General features: G+C 42.3%; 1 long non-coding RNA gene across 4 annotated transcripts in view; it reads left to right on the top strand.

Moving 5' to 3' along the window:
• The window catches only part of LOC137047824 (uncharacterized), a 201,311-nt gene that overhangs the window by 156,197 nt on the left and 22,071 nt on the right, over positions 1-23,043 (top strand). For 2 of the 4 annotated variants that reach the window (XR_010899257.1, XR_010899258.1), the window contains one exon: positions 1,576-1,668. This is a non-coding gene — a long non-coding RNA (uncharacterized lncRNA). Of the gene's footprint in view, positions 1-1,575; positions 1,669-2,993; positions 3,118-17,092; positions 17,125-23,043 lie in introns of those variants that run through there. The other 2 variants (XR_010899260.1, XR_010899261.1) reach the window with 2 other exon arrangements.

The following is a 23,043-nucleotide window of genomic DNA, read 5'->3' on the forward strand; positions in this document are numbered from 1 at the left end:
CAAATCATACCAAAGAAGTTTTGACGGAGCGGTCCCAGCGATAAAGGTTCGGTCCTGCTTTGAAAGCAGCCGGTGAGTAAAACTGCTTCAAATGTCTGTGCTGTTGGCTATCGCCGCGTGAGTAAACATCAGTAAAAGACACGATCGCGTGCTTCGTCATTCAAATGCGCTAACGGTTACTCCATTGTTGGTCTATGTATAACTTTACACTAGTCTGACGTGCAAAACCGTTTTGCTTGCTACTGCTAAGGTTAAGTCGCATACAATAGTCCATAAACCAAATCATGTTTAAACTGCGAGTAAAGACACACAAATGTTGACAGGCCACTAACACTAATACGGACGTCCTGCTGTTGCCGTTTCTCCTGTTCAATTTATTTCAGCCTCCGAATGATTCTGGATCATATATCTTATAGCTGAGATCGATAGCCATGGGCTTCTCCACGCTTGAGGACGTCACCGCTTTGGGCGCTCATCATTAGCTCCGCCCACACGATACGCCTCCAGGCGCTCGGTTTTTTTCCGGAAAGACTTGGTACAGCCCATATTTCTTTTATGAATATAATAAAACTAAAGACTTTTCGGAGATATGAAGGATGCAATGCTACTCTATAGGTACTCAAGATTGACATGAGATTGACTGAAACTGAGTGTTTCACCCCCCCCCCCCCCCTTAAAGAATAGGCTTTTTAGCTATTATGTTGTTGAGAAAGGAGGGTATAGAACCCAACCTTTTGTTGCATGGTATATATAAACCATCTCTGTGGACTCTTATACGCACCTACATGCACGATTACACACAAAGGCTCATTCAGTTGTAGAAAATTACATATCAAACACCTTGGATTATGTGAATGGAGGTTATTTCTGTGGCCTGTTGCAACCAAGAGCGAACGAGAAAAGAATAATAGAGGTGTATTAGACAAGCAGGGCCAGCAAAAAGGGTTGGTTTTGAAAGAGGGCACTCTGAAGAGGGCAATGGGTGGATGGGCAGACGCACAGAACGATAAGAGGTAGATAACAAGGGATGTATACGGAGAAGAGAAAGCCAGCCTGGGTATGACTGATCTCTTGATCTTGTCAGCTGGGTGAGGCTAGCGACGAGCAGCCTATCCCAGCATCCTTTCTAAATCCCTCCTTCCCTCTTGGCTGTCAGCAGGCCATCTCCACTCTTCTTACGGGCCTAACTGGGCTTTAGCACTGGCATGGGAAGCTCACACCAACTGATTGCTGTGAATTAGGGAGTTCTTCTCTAACACCCCTCACCGCTACAGTCTCAGTGACAGCTGCAATGACATTCGCCCACCGACATCCGACTGTCAGCCGTCAACCAGCCCTGAAACTCAATGTTAACACACTGTTCGAATGTAACCGGGGAAGCGGCCAGCTGTTGTGTTTTGCATTTGGGTACGGGATGTTGGGTCTGTACTGTAATGCGAATGTGTGCGCAGGTTCTCCGGTGGTGCTCATTAGCAAGCCCAAGCCGATTCCAGCTTCTCCTCACCTGGTTCAGGCTGTCAAAAGAGGATTATCAAATATTCACTGGCTTATGTAGATCTACTCTGCCTTTTTCAGATCCAGAGAGAGAGGGAGAGAGGGGAGCAAACGAGGAGACGCATTAGAATACCGGCCTGCCTGGAGCTGCACGCAAACATCAAGGGAGTCTGGGTAATGACCTGAACTCTGCTGTACCTCCCTCTTCCACTTTCTTCTGCGCTCTTTTTTGTCACTCAGATGTACCCACCAGGAATGTGTTCTCATTTGAGCAAAGACACATGAGCAGACATAAGCGCATGGCAGTTTAGGGATAATCCCACATTTTCTGGTCATCATGACGGAGCAGTGAACCATATTTCCAAATTAAAGTGTACTATAATCCTTTTTTTTCCCAAAATAATGAAAAAAAGAGTCTCTCTGAATGTTGCATTCTCTCTCTCTCTCTCTCTCTCTCTCTCTCTCTCTCTCTCTCTCTCTCTCTCTCTCTCTCTCTCTCTCTCTCTCTCTCTCTCTCTCTCTCTCTCTCTCTCTCTCTCTCTCTCTCTCTCTCTCTCTCTCTCTCTCTCTCTCTCTCTCTCTCTCTCTCTCTCCACTTTCACTATCTTTCTTTCCCCCTCCACTTCCCTTTTCCATGATGAGATGGAAACTTTAAGTGGACTACACATGCCCCAGATCATAACTGGCACAGGTGCAGGGAAACATACTCAGCGAATGTGTGTGTTCACTTACTGTAAGAGTGTGCGTGTGTACTGTAATTGAAATACCTCTGAGGGCCTCTGGTATGCTTTCTAATAGTGGCACAATTAACATGAAAGTGACTCTCAAATTCCAGAACCAGCTATCCAATCTGTTCAAAAATCTAAACCTTTCCCAGAGACAGAGGCCCTTAACAAACGTGTTTTCCATCCCCCTCGCTTTCCCTCTTTTGTCTCCTCCTGTTCACTAGCTCTCCGGTGTAGTTCAATATGCCAATCTAACTTGTGAATGGCCTGTGAATTGAAGATCCATTTTTGTCATCCCACCTGCATGGAACGTGTGAGTGTGTGTTTGTAGGTGCGTGTGAACGCTGTCTAATGACCCTCGCTCCACTGCGCAGGCAGAGATAGAACCGTGATGTCATTTGTTTTGATGTCATAAATCGATGGGATTGAGTCTCCCTGGAGCTTCAGCTATTCCCTCGGCTTGACAGCAAATTGCATCACACTCTCATCACTCACCCGCAGATTTGTGTTTTTCAGCCACAGCTCTTACAAAGTGATCTAGACTCAAAATAGGACTGAAAATCTCCCACTGTATCAATCTATATCAATTCCAATATATCACCCACTGTATCAGGGATGGACGTGATCTTTAAAACGCCTCAAACTGTTAAGTGTGAGGAACCTTTAGCTACAGTGTTTTTTTTTCTTGGGGATTTCTTGCATTTTTCCTATCAATGTTTTATGCAGCATATATGTAATTATTAGTTTGATAATTGTATTTACCGTGAGGTTCAGCCAGTACATCCGCATCCTGTGATGGACAACCAGTACACCAGCAATCCATTATGGTCAACCCACATATCCGCATCCCATTATAGCAAAAATCTGTACAGTACACCAGCATCCTGTGATGGTCAACCAGTACGCCAACATCCTGTGATGGTCAACCAGTACACCAGCATCCTGTGATGGCCAACCAGTACACCAGCATCCTGTGATGATCAACCAGTACGCCAACATCCTGTGATGGTCAACCAGTACACCAGCATCCTGTGATGGCCAACCAGTACACCAGCATCCTGTGATGGCCAACCAGTACACCAACATCCTGTGATGGCCAACCAGTACACCAGCATCCTGTGATGGTCAACCAGTACACCAGCATCCTGTGATGGTCAACCAGTACGCCAACATCCTGTGATGGTCAACCAGTACACCAGCATCCTGTGATGGCCAACCAGTACACCAGCATCCTGTGATGGTCAACCAGTACACCAGCATCCTGTGATGGCCAACCAGTACACCAGCATCCTGTGATGGTCAACCAGTACGCCAACATCCTGTGATGGTCAACCAGTACAGCAGCATCCTGTGATGGCCAACCAGTACACCAGCATCCTGTGATGGCCAACCAGTACACCAGCATCCTGTGATGGCCAACCAGTACACCAGCATCCTGTGATGGTCAACCAGTACACCAGCATCCTGTGATGGCCAACCAGTACACCAGCATCCTGTGATGGCCAACCAGTACACCAGCATCCTGTGATGGTCAACCAGTACGCCAACATCCTGTGATGGTCAACCAGTACACCAGCATCCTGTGATGGCCAACCAGTACACCAGCATCCTGTGATGGTCAACCAGTACACCAGCATCCTGTGATGGCCAACCAGTACACCAGCATCCTGTGATGGTCAACCAGTACGCCAACATCCTGTGATGGTCAACCAGTACAGCAGCATCCTGTGATGGTCCAACCAGTACACCAGCATCCTGTGATGGCAACAGTACACCAGCATCCTGTGATGGTCAACCAGTACACCAGCATCCTGTGATGGCCAACCAGTACACCAGCATCCTGTGATGGCCAACCAGTACACCAGCATCCTGTGATGGTCAACCAGTACACCAGCATCCTGTGATGGTCAACCAGTACACCAGCATCCTGTGATGGCCAACCAGTACACCAGCATCCTGTGATGGCCAACCAGTACACCAGCATCCTGTGATGGTCAACCAGTACGCCAACATCCTGTGATGGCAACCAGTACACCAGCATCCTGTGATGGTCAACCAGTACACCAGCATCCTGTGATGGTCAACCAGTAACACCAGCATCCTGTGATGGTCAACCAGTACGCCAACATCCTGTGATGGTCAACCAGTACACCAGCATCCTGTGATGGTCAACCAGTACACCAGCATCCTGTGATGGTCAAACAGTACACCAGCATCCTGTGATGGCCAACCAGTACACCAGCATCCTGTGATGGCCAACCAGTACACCAGCATCCTGTGATGGTCAACCAGTACACCAGCATCCTGTGATAGGCAACCAGTACACCAGCATCCTGTGATGGGTAACCAGTACACCAGCTTCCTGTGATGGCAAACAGTACACCAACATCCTGTGATGGTCAACCAGTACACACAGCATCCTGTGATGGCCAACCAGTACACCAGCATCCTGTGATGGCCAACCAGTACACCAGCATCCTGTGATGGTCAACCAGTACACCAGCATCCTGTAATGATCAACCAGTACACCAGCATCCTTTGATGGCCCACCAGTACACCAACATCCTGTGATGGTCAACCAGTACACCAGCATCCTGTGATGGCCAACCAGTACACCAGCATCCTGTGATGGCCAACCAGTACACCAGCATCCTGTGATGGTCAACCAGTACACCAGCATCCTGTGATGGCCAACCAGTACACTAGCATCCTGTGATGGCCAACCAGTACACCAGCATCCTGTGATGGTCAACCAGTACACCAGCATCCTGTAATGATCAACCAGTACACCAGCATCCTTTGATGGCCAACCAGTACACCAACATCCTGTGATGGTCAACCAGTACACCAGCATCCTGTGATGGCCAACCAGTACACCAGCATCCTGTGATGGCCAACCAGTACACCAGCATCCTGTGATGGTCAACCAGTACACCAGCATCCTGTGATGGCCAACCAGTACACCAGCATCCTGTGATGGCCAACCGTACACCAGCATCCTGTGATGGCCAACCAGTACACCAGCATCCTGTGATGGTCAACCAGTACACCAAAATCCTGTGATGGTCAACCAGTACACCAGCATCCTGTGATGGCCAACCATACACCAGCATCCTGTGATGGCCAACCAGTACACTAGCATCCTGTGATGGTCAACCAGTACACCAGCATCCTGTGATGGCCAACCAGTACACCAGCATCCTGTGATGGCCAACCAGTACACAGCATCCTGTGATGGTCAACCAGTACACCAACATCTCATTATGGTAAATTAATACAGCAGCATCATGTGAACAACCAATATGCTGTTCATTGAACACACAAGATCATGTGCTGATAAACCAGTACATCGCCATCCCATTCTGAGAACCATTAAATCATCTTCCATATTATAGCATAACTGTGGTTAGTAAGCACACCAACATCCTAAATGCAACATGGACACCAGCATTCCGGCATACAGAGCAGAACATATGCTGGTGACTAGAAATGCTGGTCTGTTCAACAATATATAAAAAAATGGTCCCTGTGTGGGTTAAAAGGCCTTGCCAAGCCAGTCATCAGGGATCCATTGCCTAAGACCTGCGGTAAGTACATTCTCAACAATCAGTTAAATTCAGAATTGATGGCCTGCTCAGTGCTCATCCCATATCTTAGTATGTTGTTTTCAGCCCAGGGTTTGTTTGGATCCCCAAGAGCAATGCCAATTTATCTGAGTTTTAAAAGATTTAGGCTCAGACATTTCAGCAGTCTGGAAGTGTATTCTCAAGCCTGTACACATATGTGTTTGTACTGTCTGTTTGTACACACACACACACACACACACACACACACACACACACACACACACACACACACACACACACACACACACACATACACACACAACACACACACACACAAAAACACACAGACAGGGAGAATTAGCTTGAACTGTGTAAGCCTGTCTAATAATTAAGCAAGGCCTTTTGATAAATGTGCATTGACTAAATTCAGACATGCTCTCGTCTCCCTGGGCTTTGTGTCATCTATATTTTAGTTGACATCTTTAGTATGCCATAGCCTTAAGAACAAATAGATTATAGCATAATTTATGTGCCCTGTTTGTAATGTTTATGATTTTGACCTTCAAAGCCTGTCATCTTCCTTTGGTAACCATTGAGGTCTATTATTATTCTTTGAAAAAACAGTCTAGTTGGATTAAGGTCTATATTGAGATTGAAGACCTACAGGGCAGAGACAGTTCTGTCCAGAGCTTGAGCTCTAACTACTCAGGAACAGTTGTCCTTTTGTATAAGCTTTGATAAGAAATCCCATTTCATTGGGTCTGAATGTTTTTGCCTAGTGGTTGAGATAAGGAACAGCTGACGGGAACAAGCATTAATACATGAACACGATTTGACTGTCCCCTAACAAAGGTCGGATTTCAGTTTAACTGAAGTCGCAATGCCCGAGAACCTCACGCATTAATTTTATTATGTTACACATTTCATACTCTTGCAGTTGCATTAATGCTAACTTTTTTGTAATGACTTTTCACACTAAATGATTAGCCCAGGGCCACGCTAAACACTAGGCAAATGTATGTGTTTAACACTGTTCATACTTTACCCTCAGTTTGTAACTAAATCATCAGTGTTCAAGCTTCAAAATTTCACCTGTCCATTTCTAAACCCAGGTTAAAGGGTTAGTTCACCCAAAAAATAATTTATGTAAATAATGACTTTACCAATGTTGTTCACACACGTAAGGCCTTGGTTCATTCTTTGAAACACAGTTTTAAGATATTTTATATTTAGTCTGAGAGCGTATCCAAGTGTATGCACACTATACTGTCCATGTCCAGAAAGGGAATAAAAACATCATCAAATTGTATGTGACATCAGATGGTTAATTAAAATCTCTTGAAGCATCGAAAATACATTTTGGTCCAAAAATAACAAAAACTACGACTTTTTTAAAGCATTGTCTTCTCTTCCGCATTTGTTTTCAAACTTCAAATAAAGATTCAAATGGTCATGAATCAGTGGATTTGATTCATGATTCAGATCACGTGTCAAACTGCTGAAATCACATGACATTGGCAATCCGAATCATGAATCAATCCGCTGATTCATGACCGTTTGAATCTTTATTTGAGGTTTAATTGACATTAGGGTGAGTAATTAATGACATACATTTCATTTTTGGGTGAACTAACTCTTTAACACTCTTATTTACAGTTTTACCAGGTCTTAACTTTAACTGAACAAATACAGTGACCAGTTTCAATGATTCACTGTTTGTCCATCTGTTAAAATGGCATTACGGTGTAAAACATACTTTTGCTTTTTAATGTGTACTAAAGCATGCAAAAGATTCTTTTTTTTGCCATCCCCTTCAACATTCAACATCACATGAAAGTTTGCACATCTGTACAACTCTCATGAATATTTAACAAGTTAAGCACTGTTCAGTTTGTGAATGGTGGTTTGATGCTCTTGTTGTAACATTCTAACACTGCATAGTTTCACACTGTATATCTCTGGTACCGAAAAACAGTGGTATCACTGCAAAAATGTTGCTGACGGAGCTCTGATCCGGTTTTTATAACCCTGACCCTAAATTGACAAGTGTTAAACGTTGCTTAATCCAGGTTAAAAGTGTTTTTAATCTGAGGTATAAAAGACCCTGGTTTAAACATACTGTGAAAAGCCCTTAAGATTAGCCCTTTAGTTATCATTCAGGAAAGGTCAGTATAATCAACCTGTGGGAATGGGGAGTATTGCAAATCAACTAGCTCATTTCCAACAACCACCGCAATTACAGTATTGATTGCAAGTCACAGCTTCAGGTTTAGAATGACAGATCTTAGCAAGAGACAGGAAGAGGAAAAGAAGAAAGGTGACCCCTGACTTGAGAATCCATCTGTTCAGCATATTGTCGTTCAGGTTTAAGGTTGGGAAAGGTCACAGGGAAGCAACCTCTGAAAAGATAGAGGCAGATGACAAGTGAGAAGGTAGGTTCCTTCCTTTAATGACAGTATTGCAATTCATTCCCACCCAGAGAAAGGGAGTGCATTCCGTCTGTGCAATTTGATGTAACTCCACTCAAATCTTATTGCTGCACTGAAAGGAGATATTGTTTTCCTCTATGCACCTGTGACCCGGCATGCTTGACCGGCTGACAAGTGTGAGAAGTGCTAAGAAAAAAAAAAGTGGCCAACCCTGCATTATGAAGTTTGATTCTATTCAGAAAATCCTTCATCCAGATTTATCAGAGGGAGGATGGAATGAACAGCAGTGCAGAGTGTTAAAGCAGACTGCACACTTGTGTTCTTATTAGACAGCTCACTTTCAGTCTAGGTACCCTGGTATGTCTGTTCTCTCTCTCTCTCTCTCTCTCTCTCTCTCTCTCTCTCTCTCTCTCTCTCTCTCTCTCTCTTCTCTCTCTCTCTCTCTCTCTCTCTCTCTCTTCTGTCTCTCTCTCTCTCTCTCTCTCTCTCTCTCTTTGGATGACCTTATCTTTCGAAGTTTAATAGTCGTGCAAATGGCTGCCTGCCAGGATTCTATGAGGGAGATCCAATTCACTGGCCATACACCTAGGTGGTCTAAGTTGCATAGCCTGCACTCCATGCGAGATAACCACAAACACACAGGCATTGTACAGAATAGTTTTGTGAGTATCAGAAATGTCCCTGAGGGTTCTTTTTGTTTGGAAAGGCAGAGGGAGAGAGAGAGAAAGAGGCATGTGACCTGCTGTTGCTTGTTGTCCCCAATGAATAGTCATTTATCACACGGCATGCTGTCTAGTGTGTAAGGAATCTGTGTCCCTAATTACATTAAACTCACTTTGCCTCCAAGGGTGAAAAGTTTGGATGTGGCTAAATATGATGCATTACAGCGGGATGTTATTGAAATTCTCATCAAGATCTTGCTTATCAAAACTACTCCACCCTGTTGGCAAGTTTGAGATGCCTTTGATGAAACATACTTAGTATTAATATGATGCATTATAGCTAGGCCGGGATGGAATATGCAGCTTTTTTTTCACATGCTGATTTGGGCAGAAAATCTGCATGAGGGATTTAAAAGTCTACTAAACTACAATTGATATGTTGATACAAATTAGCCAAAATATTTAACAAACAAAAACAGGTGGAGAATATTTCAGACTTTGTGAGTGATAAGCATTGCAGTGATGTAATGTAATAATATAATATACAATTTAATATATATACATGCACACATGCATGTATATAATTTAAGGACATATTTGCCTGCACATGCTGTATATACATTTAAACAAATTATATTGTATATAATTATACACAGTAAAGACATATCTATTATGTAAACACAAACTTTTATTTTGGATGCGATTAATCGTGAATCGTTTGGACAGCACTAAAAATATATATCTATAGAGGGCTCCAGTAGCACCGGGGCCAGTAGGTTCTGCAGATGGTGGCACCAGCACCTGATTTGGTTTTAGGTGATGTTAAAGGGTTAGTTTTCCTACATCTATAAACTTCTTTTTTTTTCTTCTTTTTTTTACAAATCATCATTACAAGTAACATTAAAATGGATAATATTTAGAGCTCTGGAGTGCTGGAAAATTTGTGAAGCCCCTTTAAAAAAATACCGTACTTGAATTTTACTCTCAAAAGTTTGTAAGATTGAGATGAACAATTTAAAACTATTTGTGCCACAATACCATGTTTACAGTTACAGTTGCGATCAGGGCTGGACTGGTAATCTGGCATACCGGGCATTTTCCAGGTGGGCCGACGCACTTTGGGGCCGATAGGTTATTTATTTTATTTATTTTTTGCCACTGACAAAAATAAATACATTTTGCCACCATGCAGCGACCCCGGCCCATTGGTTTGGATTTAAGGTCAAAGCTTTTTTCTCTTTAAATGTTTTATGAACTTTATATATATATATATATATATATATATATATATATATATATATATATATATATATATATATATATATATATATATATATATATATGAGGTTCATGAGGTTCTCATTGAAATAACATTCAGTTAAATTTCATTAGATTTTATATATATATATATATATATATATATATATATATATATATATATATATATATATATATATATATATATACATCAGTGTTTTACATAAATTAGGTGTTAACTCTTGAAAAATATGATTGTTTTTAAAGGGGTAGTTCAACCCAAAAATGTAATCATTTATTCACCCTAATGTCATTCCAAACCTAAATGAATTTATTTCTGTGTAACATAAAATAAAATATTTTGAGTCAGTTTTTTTGTTCATACAATATTCAAATGGTAGCCTAACCAAAATGGCTTGGTTGCCAACATTCTTTAAAATATCTTCTTTTTGTGTTTCACGGAACTCATACAGGTTTGGAAGGACACAAGAGTGAGTAAATGGTGACAGCATTTAAAAGCAGTAAATTTACTTCACTGCATTCTAACTCAAAATCATCAGTGCTTTACTCAAATGCTCAAGTGCATTTCTGTGTGACAAAAATTCTGCATTCTGCGTTTTCAGTAAATTCGATAATATCCATCATTATTTGTCCCTGTCCTAGTTTTATTTACTTACTCAAATTTAGGGCCCTAACCCAGGTAAAAACATTCACGGGGAACTCATGGGCCGGATGGGCTGGGTTTGCCAGGGCTGAATTTTAGCCCCAGGCCAGCCCTGGTTGCGATAATAAATCAATGGTGAATGTTGGTGATTTGTGAATTGCAACGCTTCCGATAACTTGTTCGTTCATGGCACAATGTTTCTGGTTTCCATGTCAGTGTTTTTTCTGCGCTAAATTGAAATGCTTAACTAGATGGCAAATTCAAAAGTTTTCTCATTGAATCTACCAGCATCATGTAGTAACTGTGTTGTGTAGGCCTATACTCTGAGCTCTCACTGCTGTCTTTTATTGCACCGAACTGATGCACAGCGTAGATCAAGTGAGTAGCATGATTAAATTTCACTTTTTCTTTGTTTGCCTTTCGATGTCTCTCATATGCAACAGAAACAGAAACAGAAGTTGGGCAATGTGGTGGTGGCACCAATGTGACCCCTAAAAAATATTTGTCGCACCTGCTGGAAAAAAATGTGACCATTTGGTTGATGTCTAGCTCTGCTATAGTATTACTTTTTACTTGCTTACACCAATTAAAATGAAACTTTTCTTAAAAATATAATAACAGTAAAAAAAACAAAAAAACAACAGCATTTGAAACCAACATGAATACAAAGACAATATATCTAAGAACTTGGTTGCCATATGCATTTTAAACTAGATTTCCCCCCCCCCCCCTCCTTTTCTTTATCATAGACGGTTTTACATGTCACCTGGGTGCTGATTTTGTGTGGCTCTGTTAATTACAGACTTGTACAGCATACGCTATATAATAATTCTCAGCTGAGTTTATAATATCTCTGTTGTCAAGATTAAATGGTACACATTTTATATCCATCTCCTCATTCTGGTGAAAACAAAACCCCACATGGCTCATCAGAATCATGGAAATATAGATCCAGTATACGGCAGTTGTTCCTAAACATCATCATGATAGTGCTGGTAATTATTGAACAGATACCGTGTGGGATGTTTCACGCTTTATGAATAATGGGGATTAAAATGAGATTGGATATGTCTTTATGGCTCTCATGAATCAGCCAGTATCCAGCTGTTTGTGGTGTAATCTCAAATGTTTAATTCATCAGGAAATAGATTCTGGGGTGAGATATTACTCATTATCTTTGATAGAGTGACATTTCACTGGTTGTCAGATTTAACGGCCCTCGTTTCTGATTTTAGATGTATGCAAGGGATCTCCTCGCAGTCTGCTATCACGCATCCGGCGATAAAACAGGACCTCATTACTTAATTAAATCTGAGCACATTAATTAATTAAGTAATGGCTTTCTGGGTGTTAATGGTGATGCCTCTGAATTCCCTGCTGTTAGCCTCTAATGCTAATGATTTTGTGTGGGAACTTACTTGGCTATGGTGACCTGACTTTGGGAGACGGAATCTTCGTAACGTCCCCCTCCACCCTCGAGTTCTCATCTGACTGACTCTCCCAGACTGCAGGTAATGATTAAAGTGATCATGGCCCCATTTTCATTGCTTGTTCTGAGGGATGTCATAGCCTGAGCCAAAATGCATTTCCAGCACGTCTAGAATTCATAAACCTGTTGGCGTAGCACTCGGGGCGTCTGTGCGTTTTGTTTAAATTGGATGAAAAATAAAGTATTGACTGTGATATTGATCGGTCTGGCGTTGCTGTAGGTTAGAGTGCTCTATATGTACGGTGCTGTATACAGCTGTAAATGAGCTTTGTTGCACTGGGCGTCCTCTCCACCATCCTCAGCACATTACAATGAGTACACAGGGTGGAGGTCACATACGCCGCAGCTCCGCTGTGTGCACGGTAGGTGCAACGAGAGCTTACTTTAACAACCTGGTCTCCATTAGATGCTGACATTTCAGTGCATTGCTCCTTCACATTTTTCATATTTGTTATCTCTCTCTCTCTCTCTCTCTCTCTCTCTCTCTCTCTCTCTCTCTCTCTCTCTCTCTCTCTCTCTCTCTCTCTCTCTCTCTCTCTCTCTCTCTCTCTCTCTCTCTCTCTCTCTCTCTCTCTCTCTCTCTCTCTCTCTCTCTCTCTCTCTCTCTCTCTCTCTCTCTCTCTCTCTCTCTGTCGAACTGCATCCTTAGAGTATGTCCACAAAGTGCTGTGTTTGCATAGTACAATTAAGCGGTACATGAAGGTTAAAGTTTTTCAATTTCATTTATTACAATAAAGGGTTAGTTCAACTTAGAAATAAAATCATTTTCAGATCCTCATGTTGTTCCAAACTTGTCTGACTTTCTTCCATGGAACTCAAAAGAAGTAGTTCTGAAGTACGTGTCGGTTATTTCCATGCAAATACAAAGAATGTGAACTGATCCACAAAGGACCCAAAAAGCTCCAAAAAGGAATAAAACAGCATTCAAATTATTCTAAAAGTAGTTCATACAATGTGTGCAAAATATTCAAAACCATTAGTTTCCCCAGTTTCTGCTGGGATAGACACTAGTTAAGGGTTTGGGACTGTACATGTTTACTATGATAGTCTCCAAATCATGTAACGTAAGCATTATTATATCTAAGGCATAAATGTACATTCGGCTGGTTTTCGCAAAATAAATCCTGCAGGGTAATCAGGACCAACACAGAGCATCTAAAGAATTAGACTCATCCTTATTAAGCAGTTTTAAGCCTTGATAGTCAAACAAGATGGACATTTAAGGGATAATGTACAGTCACATAACTTATTTTCACTGCATAAATAATGACAGCGTTAGTTCACCCAAAAATGAAATTTATTATCACCCTAATGTCGTTCCTCACCCGTAAGTACTCCGTTCATCATTGGAACACAGTTTAGGTGTGACCCGACCCGAACCATTGATCGATTTACTGATTCATGAACCGTTTGAATCTTTTTGGAGGAACACGGAAGGGAAGACAATGCTGAATAAAGTCATAGTTTTTGATATTTTTGGACCAAAATGTATTTCCGATGCTTCAAGAGGTTCTAATCAACCAACTGATGTCAACTATGGACTACTTTGATGATGTTTTTATTCCCTTTCTGGACATGGACAGTAAAGTGGGTATAGACTGCATATGCTCTGCATAGACTGCATATTTTAGTCCCATATGCATATGCATATGGGACTAAAATATAAAATATCCTAAACTGTGTTCCCATGATGAACGAAGGTCTTACGGGTGTGGAACGACATTAGGGTGAGTCATTAATGACATCAATTTCATTTTTGGGTGAACTAACCCTTTAAATATTGATTTGAGAAGAGACTGATTTAAAATCTGTAATCCATTACAGTGACCAAAATGATCATTCTAGCAAAAAGACAAACCATGTCAACATTATTAACATAACCATTTTACAGTAAACACAGTCGGCACAGTCATGAGATGAGATGCACAAGCTGTTAAAGAAGCACCGGTCTCATACTCGGATGTGCAGCCATTATACTGCTTTGCTATGGACGACAGTTATAATCAAAGAATGACTAACCTTGAAATGTCAAGACTGACCAACCAGAATCAAGCATTACAGTGAGCAGTGTAATAAATGATATTATATTTTATTTTCATCAAACTATTTTAATTCATGATATGTCGTTCCATCCGACGCAAAACAAAGTGCTTTTAAATAATTTAATGCACAGCTAGCTGGATTATCCCATTTATACAATGGTCATTTGCCAGCATTGACAATTTAAATCTGTTATTGATGTTTGCCGTGCAATATTAGACCGAAAGGGTAAAAATGACGGTTATTTTCATCAGTTACGGCTCATTAGATCTAGCATTCTGTCCGCTTTAAATCAGACAGAGATAAAGTTGTGCGTAAGGTTACATTTTCTTGGATTAATGAATAATAGCATTATTATTAATTATCGAGAGAGAGAGAGAGAGAGAGAGAGAGAGAGAGAGAGAGAGAAATCTACTCATAGAGAGATAGTGTGAGTGAATTACCTGCGTCTGTTCAGCTTCTCTCTCCATTAACCGTGAAGCTGTGAGTTGAATTACTTCAAAACCAGCAGTGTTACCTTCTTGTTGCTGAGAAATATAATGTAGAAATTCATTAGCTGTTTTCGTAATAAAAGTCGCGGGAAGCATTGATAAGTTTCTGTGCTACTGTAAGTTTTTGTGTATGAGCAGCGTGATCTATCTCTGTTTTCGAGGGGTGTGTGTGCATTATTTTTTTATGTGTGTGTTAGACAGCACTAGGTAACTTTTCAACCTTCATAATATATTTTTTAAGAATCTTGTAATGATAAATCGACTTACAATAGGTTGAATGACACGTCTGCCATAGCCTGATGGGGTCTGTATCGTTTTTAATCGTACTTTTAAACTTCGGGTTTCGGGTAGTAACCCGAGAACAAAAAGAACTACAAAATTCGACTGCTTTACGGCATATACGTCACTTCCACACACACCCACACTTCCTTAAATTCGGACGTGCGAGCCCAACTTTGTTCTTCGGATAATATAGTCATGTCCTAAGCAGCAGAGACAAATAAGAAAGAAAAGGTTTTGTTGGAGGAAAGCAATAAGAGGAAACGAAAAAGTGATGGGATTAAAGGCAGTACGAGGATCAAAATGTGACCAGCGTTTGCTCGTCGGCGTGAGCTGAAGGAGGCGTGCCCGACCGATGCTGTCCTGCTTGTTACGGTGAGCTACCACTCAAACATTGAACTGAAGTATCATATAGATTCTGTCAAACGCTAACCAATAGACTACTATAATGACGCTGGCTTGTAAACGTGAGCATCGTGATTATTTGGCGTTTGAAAAAATTAAAACCCATGAAATGATATTCATATGACATGCTGAAACATATGCCACTGACTGTAACGTTACCTGGGATGAAGACATTTCACACGCGACGCCAGAAGAACTCGAACTCCTCTTGCAGTGTTCAGGGGAACTGTTAGTGCTGCACCGACCCACGGGCCGCTTTTATGAAGTTATTTGGCCCGCACCGCACCACTGCATATATTTTTACAACCCGCCGCGCACCCGCGACCATTAAATAGACATACGGGGTCCGCGGGTTATGAGACGACCCACGCATCACTAGTTCAGAGCTATCAGGGTTGTCATGTCAACAAATGCACGCGCGATGGCATCCCCTGTTGTAGGATGACAGATCTTACAACAGTAGTTCCAAACTGGACATTATTTTTACCAAGTAGGGGGGCCCCGAGAGCAAAAGTAGCCAAGTGCTGCTTTAAAATCACAGTGAGCTTCAACCTGAATGCACATCACGGGGACTTGTGTCCCTGTGGGGATCTAAATTGAGGTCCCCTTTAAGGAAACAAGCTTATAAATCATACAGAATGAGTTTTTTTTTTTGAAAATGTAAACACGCAGACCGTTGTGTGATGGGTAGGTTTAGGGGTGAGGTTAGTTTAAGGGGATAGAATGTACGGCTTTTACAGTATGAAAAGAAAACCATTATGTCTATGGAGAGTCCCCATAAAGATTGCGAACCAAGCGTCCCTGCGTTCGTCTGTGCTTGTGTGCATGTGTGTGTGTGCTTCAAAGAAAATGCCACTAAAGACTTGAAACTACCTGTGCATTAAACGCTTTTATTAGCACACCTGAATCAAGTATTCAGACAGATATTATAATACATTGTTATATATTGCAAGCCCCCTACGTTGTAATTGCGTGGAAGAGAGAAAGCACCACAAGATTTTACGTTTCTTCTTTTGTGTTTCTCAAGCCCCTTTCACACTGCACGTCGGACCCGCAATATTCCCGGAACATTGCCGGGTCGCCTTCTGTGTGAAAGCAACCACGTCCCGGCATTGATTACCGAATTCGACCCGGGTCGGGGACCTAGTAATATTGCGGTATTCGACCCGGGACGAGCACTGTGTGAACAAAAGCCAAAACTAATGTCGCAACGTGTATGTAGTTATCGTGCGACTCCGACTTTTGTTTTTTCAATAATACAACCCTGCAGTGCCAGAAGAGCTAGTCGGTGTTTTAAACACAGAGAGTGTTCGTATACAAAAGAAACTAAAATTAAACAAGCAGAAATGTGTGCAAACTGGACACAAGTCGAGACCACGGAGCTCCTTACTATCCGCGATGAAGCTGAGATCGCTCGCCATTATACGTCACATCAGGATGTCACGTGTCAACTCGACCCGGGACCGTTAAGCGTTGTGTGTGAAAGTGCACATATTACGGCATTTCGCTGGCAGTGTGAATGGACCAAATCTAGCGGCCCGGTCGCATTATCCGTGTATTTGCCGGAATCGCAGTGTGAAAGGGGCTATAGAAACTGTCATACAAGTTTGGAACAACATGTTGGTGAGTAAATTATGACAATTTTCATTTAGGGATGCACTATATTTATAGATGAATCTCTTACAGCTATTGTGCACAGAAACAATCCTTATAAAAAACTGCAGTTGTTTCAATTACTCATTACATTGCAAATGCAAACAGCTAGGACTTCTATTCATAGTTACATGCCCTTTAATTCTATTAAGTAACAGCATGAGTTTTTATATAAGTGATATGGCTTGTTTTGCAGCAGTAGTCAATGCTTCTTTATCTGGTTAGCAGTATTCTGTTAAACACACCTCTGACTGTCCCTTCCATGAAAGTGACCTTGCGTGCATCAGTGAGAGAGTCTCTGTAAACTGTTTACTCTCTCCATACAGGGGGTCTTCATTCGCTAACGCTCTGATGACATCTGACACATCAATGATAGGATTTAGGCCCTGTATGCTGGATTAGCCCCATTTGGTTAGCATGGCATTATTCCATTATGAGTCCTGAGAGCCCACCAGCTGATGCTGCGTCTGTCCCGCTGCCTGAATGCAGAAATGCAGCAAACACTTGAATGGCTTGAAGACGGGCAGTCATGTTCTTGACGTGTCCTCCACTAACCTTGCTGATTCTGTTAGCTCTGGAAAATAATTACTATCCCACTTCAGCTGAATTATTAGATTTTAGACTTCCTGCTAAAATATGGTTGTCTCTCAATATGTATGTAAATGTGTGAGTAATAAATTAATTTGTAATCTTGAGGTTAGTGATTTAAACAAGCCCCTAATCCTAATTATTAAACATTTATGCATAATTTATCCCATACTGTTTATGTTACAGACATGAACGATACCTGTTTGAGAAGACGTGCTATTATTAATCGGCGTTTTCACCTGGGAGACAGCATTGGTCTATTTTTTACTTAAAAGTTGTGATATGTACAGGGAGTGCATAATTATTAGGCAAGTTGTATTTTTGAGGATTCATTTTATTATTGAACAAACACCATGTTCTCAATGACCACAAAAAACTAATTAATATCAAAGCTGAATATTTTTGGAAGTTTTAATTTTTAGTTTTAGCTATTTTAGGGGGATATCTGTGTGTGCAGGTGACTATTACTGTGCATAATTATTAGGAAACTTAACAAAAAACTAATTTATACCCATTTCAATTATTTATTTTTACCAGTGAAACCAATATAACATCTCAACATTCACAAATATACATTTCTGACATTCAAAAACCAAACAAAAACAAATCAGTGACCAATATAGCCACCTTTCTTTGCAAGGACACTCAAAAGCTTGCCATCCATGGATTCTGTCAGTGTTTTGATCTGTTCACCATCAACATTGCGTGCAGCAGCAACCACAGCCTCCCAGACACTGTTCAGAGAGGTGGACTGTTTTCCCTCCTTGTAAATCGCACATTTGATGATGGACCACAGGTTCTCAATGGAGTTCAGATCAGGTGAACAAGGAGGCCATATCATTAGATTTTCTTCTTTTATACCCTTTCTTGCCAGCCATGCTGTGGAGTACTTGGACGCGTGTGATGGAGCATTGTCCTGCATGAAAATCATGTTTTTCTTGAAGAATGCAGACTTCTTCCTGTACCACTGCTTGAAGAAGGTGTCTTCCAGAAACTGGCAGTAGGACTGGGAGTTGAGCTTGACTCCATCCTCAACCCGAAAAGGCCCCACAAGCTCATCTTTGATGATACCAGCCCAAACCAGTACTCCACCTCCACCTTGCTGGCGTCTGAGTCGGACTGGAGCTCTCTGCCCTTTACCAATCCAGCCACGGGCCCATCCATCTGGCCCATCAAGACTCACTCTCATTTCATCAGTCCATAAAACCTTAGAAAAATCAGTCTTGAGATATTTCTTGGCCCAGTCTTGACGTTTCAGCTTGTGTGTCTTGATCAGTGGTGGTCGACTTTCTGCCTTTCTTACCTTGGCCATGTCTCTGAGTATTGCACACCTTGTGCTTTTGGGCACTCCAGTGATGTTGCAGCTCTGAAATATGGCCAAACTGGTGGCAAGTGGCATCTTGGCAGCTGCACGCTTGACTTTTCTCAGTTCACGGGCAGTTATTTTGCGCCTTGGTTTTTCCACACGCTTCTTGCGACCCTGTTGACTATTTTGAATGAAACACTTGATTGTTCGATGATCACGCTTCAGAAGCTTGGCTATTTTAAGACTGCTGCATCCATATATCTCACTATTTTTGACTTTTCTGAGCCTGTCAAGTCCTTCTTTTGACCCATTTTGCCAAAGGAAAGGAAGTTGCCTAATAATTATGCACACCTGATATAGGGTGTTGATGTCATTAGACCACACCCCTTCTCATTACAGAGATGCACATCACCTAATATGCTTAATATATATACACACTGCTCAAAAAAATTAAAGGAACACTTTGAAAACACATCAGATCTCAATGGTGGAAAATATAATGCTGGATATCTATACTAATATGGACTAGGTAATGTGTTATGAACGAAAGGAAGCCACATCGTTTGATGGCAATGAAAATAATCAACGTACAGAGAACTAAATTCAAAGACACCGTGGAAATCAAAGTGAAAAAAAATATGCAGCAGCCTAGTCCATTTGGCTGAAATTTCATTGCAGCAACTCAAAATGGTACTCAGTAGTTTGTATGGTCCCCACATGCTTGTATGCATGCCTGACAATGTCGGGGCACGTGCCTAATGAGACAACAGATGGTGTCCTGGGGTATTTCCTTCCAGATCTGGACCAGGGCATCACTGAGCTCCTGGACAGTCTGAGGTGTAACCTAGGGCCGTCGGATGGACAGGAACACAATATCCCAGAGGTGTTCTTTTGGATTTAGGTCAGATGAGAGTGGTGGCCATTCAATGTTATCAATTCCTTCATCCTCCAGGAACTGCTTGCATACTTTTGAATTGGACTTTCCGTGCAACCTCTGTAGGGTCCAGGTATCACTTCATGCTACCTTTAGTGACACTGACCCTAGCCAAATGCAGAACTGATGAAAAACAGTCAGAAAAGATGAGTTGGGGAAAAAATGTCAGTGGCCTCCCCCTTTAAAACCGGTTTTGGGGGGTCTTCTCATTGTTGCCCATCTAGTGCACCTGTTGTTACTTTCATTAACACCAAAGCAGCTGAAACCAATTAACAACCCCCTCTGCTCCATATCTGACCAGTTGCCGGTTGCACCAGCATTGCGTAAGTTACAACTTAGCCTAGTTTTGGCGTAAATGGGCACTAAGTTACAACTTATGCACTACTACATTTTTTTTTGTGTTGCACCATTAAACTTAGTTGAAGCATAAATCTATGTATAAACTAAATATTTACGGAAGCCTACGATCAGGAGTAACGTTAATTGGAATAGGCAAGAGCAGACAGATTGAACTACATATAATAAGCTCGTTTTACATGACAGACTTCAATTCTTTACACATATATGATAATGCATTTACACATACTTTTACTATTAAGAGAGAAAACATATGTGAATAGATTACTTTGTTAGAGGCTCTTTAACATGAACCCGTGCAAAACAGCGTGCCACTGCGTGCATCTGTCAATAAAAGTAATTTCTTATGGTTTTTTTTGTGTTTTTTTTCCCCCAGTATTTATTGATTGATCCTTATTAATGTTGTTTCAAATACTGAATGCTTACATGAGGCAAAATAAGTTATAATAATGAAGGATAAACTGGATAAATAAAAAGGATAAATTTCAACACAATTTCAGCTCACGTATTTGAAGGCTGCTATTGGATCATTGCGGGTAAACGTCATAAAATGCGATTACACATTACTTTACAGAGAGCTTACGACCTAACTACGTTCTGCATTAAGATCAAATGGTGCAACTGAAAAAAGTACAGAGTTAGTTATAAACTAGCTAGTAGTTAAGCCTCTAGTGTGAACTTTGTTGAAATTTAAGAAAAAACGTATGAACCAGTCCCTCCAGGATTTCGCAGGTCTTTTTTGTGATTGTTGCGGCCTAAAATGCCTGATGTTGCGGCCACTTTTTTAAAAAGTTGCGGTGAAAGTTGCAATGTTTTAAAGTGCTCATATTATGCTTTCTTGCCTTTTCCCTGTTCTGTATTGTGTTTTTAAATATCTTTTTTGTTTATTTTATAGGTGAAAAAGTGAAAAAGCCCAAAGTGCACCCTAAAGGGACTTAACACTGTTCACCTTCTGCTCTATTATAGTCTAGCCTTTATTTCAGAGAACACTGTGCTCACTTTGTAGCACACATTATAATGCCTGCCTAGCTGCTAGCATGAAACACCCTCATAATTTATTTGAATCATTAAATCATTACAAATTAAAGACACAGCAAAATAGAACAAACTAAGCTTTATTTTTAAACAAGAACTGCACCTGCAAAAATGTAAATGTCCATGTGGCAAGGGGGGCGTGGTTCAGTGAGGTCTGCAGCGGGAGAGAGGGCCGCGGGACGAGCGGTAAGTGAGTGGGTTGGACGCAGATTAATAACACCTGTCTCTTGTTCCAGTAATGAGCGCGGAGATGGGATAAAACACCAGCGGAACCAGAGACCAGGGAGAGAGAGAGTCAGGACGGTTGTTGCCAAACCCATACAGAGACTGAGTTGCCGGAAGCCGGAAGTGCCGACCCGGAAGTGATCGCTATTGTTTTGAGTCTGAGAGAAGCCACACTATTGAGTGTGTTTGACTATTGAGTTACAAAATAAAAGAGCAACAACCGTCTAGCCGACCCCCGTGTCCTCTTCCTTCCTCACATTCACGAACTTTGCTACACTGGTGCCGAAACCCGGGAAGGAAGTAGGACAGTGCCGCCGCCATGACAACGCCCTCCGCCTCGCCATTTGTGGATGTCATCAACTCCCTCGCGGTCCTTCACCAAGAACACCACCAGGCGTTGCTGGACCTTCGGACCGAACAGGAGCGCCGCTTCGAGGCGATCGTCCAAGGCCAGCAAGAGGACCGCGAGCGGTTCCGGAGCTGGATGGACCGGGAGGTCCGCGCCGAGGCCGCCGCACGGGCCAGCGCACCGGTTCACGTGCCCCTCCAGAAGATGGGGCCGGAAGACGACCCCGAGGCCTTCGTGGACCTATTCCAGAAAGCCGCGGAGGCCTGCGGGTGGCCCCGGGCACAGTGGCCGGTGCGCCTCATCCCCCTACTATCTGGAGAAGCCCAGGCGGCCGCGCAACAACTACCGGTCGCGAACCTCCTGGACTACGATGATCTAAAGAAGGCCATCCTTCAGCGGGTCGGCCGGACCCCGGAACAACATCGTCAGCGGACCACCCCCGATCAAGCAGGAGAGTACCAAATTCCTGTAAGTATCATGGGGGGTACATATCAGGCCTTGGTGGATTCAGGATGTAACCAAACCTCGATCCATCAAAGCCTGATGCAGCCTGGGGCATTGGATACAAGCCGCATGGTTAAGGTACGGTGTGTGCACGGGGATGTGGTGGAATATCCGGTTGTCCCAGTCACGATACAGTTTAGGGGGAAAAAGCATAGTGTTGAGGTGGCGGTTAGTCCCCACCTCCGGCATCCGCTAATTCTGGGGACGAATTGGCCCGCCTTTTCGGCATTATTGGGGTCGTTATGCGCGGATGCCGCTTGGGAAAACAAGGCTAGGAACGGGGCGGTGCGAGTGCAGGTGGGCGAGACTGATACGGGACCCTTGGGAACAGCTTCAGAGGAACCGAGCGGGGTCGAGAGACTGATTCTCTCGGACCGCGATGACTTTCCGCTGGAGCAGTCACAAGATGAGACCCTCAAAAATGCCTTCCAACAGGTCCGATCGATTGACGGTCAGTCTCTCCAACCTGCCTTGCCTGTCTCGTATCCATATTTTGCCATAATTAAGGATCGGTTGTATCGAGTGACCCAAGACACTCAGACAAAGCTAGATACAACCCAGCTGTTAGTACCAAAGAGCCGCCGGGAAATG

Source organism: Pseudorasbora parva, chromosome 19 (assembly GCF_024679245.1).
Source record: "Pseudorasbora parva isolate DD20220531a chromosome 19, ASM2467924v1, whole genome shotgun sequence".
In the NCBI taxonomy this organism is placed as follows: domain Eukaryota; kingdom Metazoa; phylum Chordata; class Actinopteri; order Cypriniformes; family Gobionidae; genus Pseudorasbora; species Pseudorasbora parva.